This window comes from Littorina saxatilis, unplaced genomic scaffold, assembly GCF_037325665.1.
Source record: "Littorina saxatilis isolate snail1 unplaced genomic scaffold, US_GU_Lsax_2.0 scaffold_402, whole genome shotgun sequence".
Taxonomy (NCBI): domain Eukaryota; kingdom Metazoa; phylum Mollusca; class Gastropoda; order Littorinimorpha; family Littorinidae; genus Littorina; species Littorina saxatilis.
This window is the reverse complement of record NW_027128957.1, coordinates 52,540-57,154: the sequence shown is the minus strand read 5'-3', so window position 1 is coordinate 57,154 and position 4,615 is coordinate 52,540.

Sequence of the window (4,615 nt, the reverse complement as noted above, 5' to 3'; positions counted from 1 at the left end):
TATGAAAATGTGTGCACGAGTGTGGTTATGTTTGGATTTGCCATTGCAAAATAGTTAAGAAGAAAATATGAAGAAAAAACGCACAACGAAAAAAACCAAAAACAAAACAAGACAGCAAAAGGCAAATACCTAGGTGGATTATACTAAAAAAAATGTGCTTTTAGTTTTTAATTTTGTGTGTAAGCAGGTAAGTGTTGTAGTTGTTTCTACCCTTCTTGAAAACATCCGTGACCATCGGGACGATTTCGGAACTGGGACCGGGCGAGCGTGTGTGTACGAGGAGGGGGGGGGGGGGGGAGGAGCTGAGCCGGGGTGGGAATGATGAGAGCAGCCAACGAACTAATTTGAAGAAACGGAGTTCCTGCACTCAAACTGGTTCCATTCTTATCAGTTTCCCTTTCTCTGTTTGTGTGTATATTCCTCTTGCTGAGTCTATTATGTTGTAAAATAGACAGCGAGGGGGGAGGGGGGATCGCCAGGAGGGAGAGAGTGGTGCGTGCTTATAACTTCAGAGTGCAAGTGTGTGTTTGTATGTAGGGATGTGCGTGTGTGTGTATCATAATGTCTGTTTATCTGTCTGTCCATCCGTCCGTCACTTCAAATCAGTTGCGGTCTGGCTGTCCCGTATGTGCGCTCGCTGCGTGCGCACGTGGATGTGTGGACGATTTTCCCATCTTTATTTTTCACTTGAGCTTCACTGACTTAAATGCTGAGATCACTTCCTGCTTGTGATCTATTTTTTGTCTATTTATTTATTTATTGGAAACTAAAAGGTAAAACTCAGCTCTTAGGATCCTCTGTTTGAAAAATGAAAGCTTCGCCCGCTCACAGCGTGTTATCTGAACGAGTAGCGAAAAGGTCACAGAGTCAGTGTCTGCTTCATCCGTGATCAGCTGGTCGCACAAATGTGGCATTTCTGGGGCAGTAAGAAATGGTCAGGTGTGTCCGGCCAAAAAAGATGGAGAGACCGAGGGCGGCGGTTGTAAAAAGGGCGGAGTTGGAGAGAGAGCGAGAGAGAGAGAGAGAGAGAGAGAGTGAGAGAGAGAGAGAAAGAGAGACAGACAGACAGACGAACAGACAGACAGACCGTGACACGCATATACGCATACACGGCGCACAAACACACACACACACACACACACACGAACACATGCACGCACGCAAGCACGCACACTCGCACGCACGCACACACACACACACCGGGCACACACACACAAACACACACACACACACACACACACACACACACACACACACACACACACACATTCACACTAACACTAACACTAACACTAACACTAAAACTAATAACAAACGAACAGTCAAAGAGCATAGAGTAGGGAACAGCCGAAAACTGATGACGAATCTTCTTTAAGAATACCAAATCAAATCAATTAACACCGGACCGCATTATCATAGCCATTCCCAGACATAATCCTGTCTTTAAAAGATAACCTCTCCGGGCCCCTAACCCTGACCCAACAACGTCCCGGAAAGGCCCTGGATTAGCCTCTGTGTCCCCCATCCCACCCCTCACCCCATTCCCCCCCCTCCTCTTGCCCCACCCTACTTCCACAGGCCAAAACGACAAGTAGCCTATAAACTACTGCATTTACACGAATAATAAGTACCGGCTCCCATTCTTCCAGCAAATCAGCGCATTATTGCAACTGACCCATACCATAAATGCTGCACGTCATTACAACCACCATGGCAGACTACACAATGTCATGAGGTTAACTGTTCACTTCCATCACCAACGCAGCGAACAAGTGTTATCTTCCCAAAACCACAGTTGATTGGAGAGGACTAAAAAATGAAATAAAATGAAAAGAAAAGAAATAAAATCCTTAAAGTGTCTTGTTCATAACGGGACAATCCTAGCTGAGATCATTTGAAAATATTCAAATTTGTTGTTTCGGTTGTCTGGAACAAAACGTACGATATCATAGTGTTCCAGTAATTTATTTCTGGTGTTGTTTATGCAAAGAGCCAGATTGATAAGATACACATTGGCTTACATATTTGTTTACTACATTAAACTAGTGGGTTGTTTTTAAAGATTTCTTTTTCTACGACATCCGTACAGGCGTGGATTGGTCAAAATGAGTTCATTAAGCTACCCTTGCCCGGGTGTATCGAATTTGTACTTCCTAAGGCAAAAAAAAAAAAAATAGGTGTGGTTACGGTAACATAGCCAAATAAAATAGGGTAAGAAGGTGGGCAATCACTTTTTTTATTTTTTTTTTACTTTTTTTTTCTAATGTGTACAAATTAAACCTACTTGACAGGGAAATAAGCGTGCGACTCGAGCGCTTTCGCTTTCATTGCGTTTTCTGCACTCGTTTTCTTGTTTTTTGTGTTTTTTTTTGACAAATGTAATAAAAAGTTATAGGGTCGGCCCCTAAAAATAGGGTAGGTCGGGTTACCGTAACCACACCTAGTTTTTTTAGGCCTAATAAACCACGATACGGAAATCAACGAGTTTTATTTTGCTTTGCAACGCCATCTGACTTTCTTCCATCAAGACAAGGAAAACAATAGTTGTTGTTTTGTTTCAAAACATATCTTAAGTCACGATCTGATGATAACACTTTTAAATGTCTGGACATTGAACTTCTGGACATTTTGATTTATAAGCAGCCCTCTTTTACTCTTTTCCTCGCCTGGTGGTGCGTCACTCACAGGTAGTAATTTCCCTTAATAAGTAAGAAAAAGAAAGAAAGAAAAAACGAAATGAGAAACGCGAAAGCTGTATTAATTTGCTGTCATTGTGTACCTTCTTTCTTGTTCTGTTTCATATTTTAGTACTCGTTCTTCCTTTCCTTCAAATTTTCTTCAATTCATTCTTTCTTTTGGTACCATTTGTTTCTTTCTCTACTTTAAAGGTTGATCAAGGTGCAAAACTTGAAGCTTTTTAAAAATAAAAATGATTAGATAGGACACAAACATAAATAAATAAAAAAAAACAGTATACAATCTTGGACACGGGTTTCTTACAAAACTTGTGGGAAAGGACTCAATAGATTCTTAATTAGCTTCTTTGCGAGCAAAAAAAGACACAGTCAGAATGACGATGCTTTTAAATCAAGGGGAAGTCGAATGTCACACCATCTAAAAATGAAACATTTTATTTCGGCAAATGTAATGACGAATACTGACTTTGTCAACAAACCTTGTTTGCTAAATATTTCCCCATAGAAAGGATCCACGCAGAATTAAAAGAATAACGTCATTGTCAACTGACCTTAAAATAAAAAGAAGATGAAATATAAACGTTCAACAAGAGATTAGAGAACTTCTAGCAGGGCTCTTCATTTCCAAAGTTCTGCCAGATATTCTATGTACATTTTGTGTACTCCTGGTTTTCAACATTCTTTTCTTGCAATAACATATGATTTTTTAACAGATACAGGCATGATAAAAGCTTCTTTTTTTTTCTTTTTTTTTTAAACCTTATTGAGACAGTCAAAATAATTTACCATGAGGTATGCAGGTGGTTTTTCCCCCCAATCCGCACTGTCTGTCACCCTCCAACCCCACCACAACAACCACCACCACCACCCCCACCACCCCCCCCCCCCCACGAATGAAAACAGAAAAAAACCAGATTCATTTGTCAACCAACATAATTATGCCATCTTGAGAGTATTGAAAACAAGTGCTGTGCTTCCCTGTAAGACCCATGTTCCAGTTGAAAGTGGGTCCGTTTTCAATAGAAATAAACAATTAAAAGCAAGTCATCCCAAGTCTTATTCACACAGAAAAAATGCACGTTACAATTACTGAAGAAACTTACCTGTTTAAATGTGGTATATTATGAAAAAAAAGGTTTCCCTGAACTTATGGTCTTAAACTACTATAAAAGTGCATTTGATAATATTATCTGGTCTTGAATGCAGAAGTTACAGAAAAGTTATTGTTTTGGGGATTTTATTTGAAACATGGCAATAGCAAGATCTTTGATGCTGGTATTTATAATTCTTTTTTGTCACCTTTTCCCTGATAGACGAATTCGTTTTCAATTAAACGCACTTTCTCACAAAGTTAAGGGACTCGAACGTATTTTTGGATTGAAATGAGCTACAAGCATGTATATTTGAAACGCTTGCAATGCAGTGAGCAAAGGAAAAGGCAAAACAATTATCTTTATAAATTTGAAAATGGAGTGGGCTTACACAGAAAGCTAATGAGTAGATGAATAAATAAAACAAATTGAATGGACAAGAAGAAGAAGAATGGTGTCAGGTAAAATGAATCTACATAACTTTTATAAGTGACAGGACACTGCGTCTGTAAGTTAAAAGGGAGAAAGGTAGATAGAGAGAGAGAGAGAGAGAGAGAGAGAGAGAGAGAGAGAGAGAGAGAGAGACAGAGACAGAGACAGAGACAGAGACACAGAGACAGAGACAGACAGAGAGAGAGACAGAGAGAGAAAGAGAGAGAGAGACAGAGACACAGAGACAGAGAGACACAGAGAGAGAGACAGAGAGAGACAGACAGACAGAGAGAGAGACAGAGAAAGACAGAGACAGAGAGACAGAGAGAGAGGGAGGGGGTAGAGTGAGCGAGAGTGACGGTCTTGTATTGTCCTTAAAAGGACAGCAATTTTTAG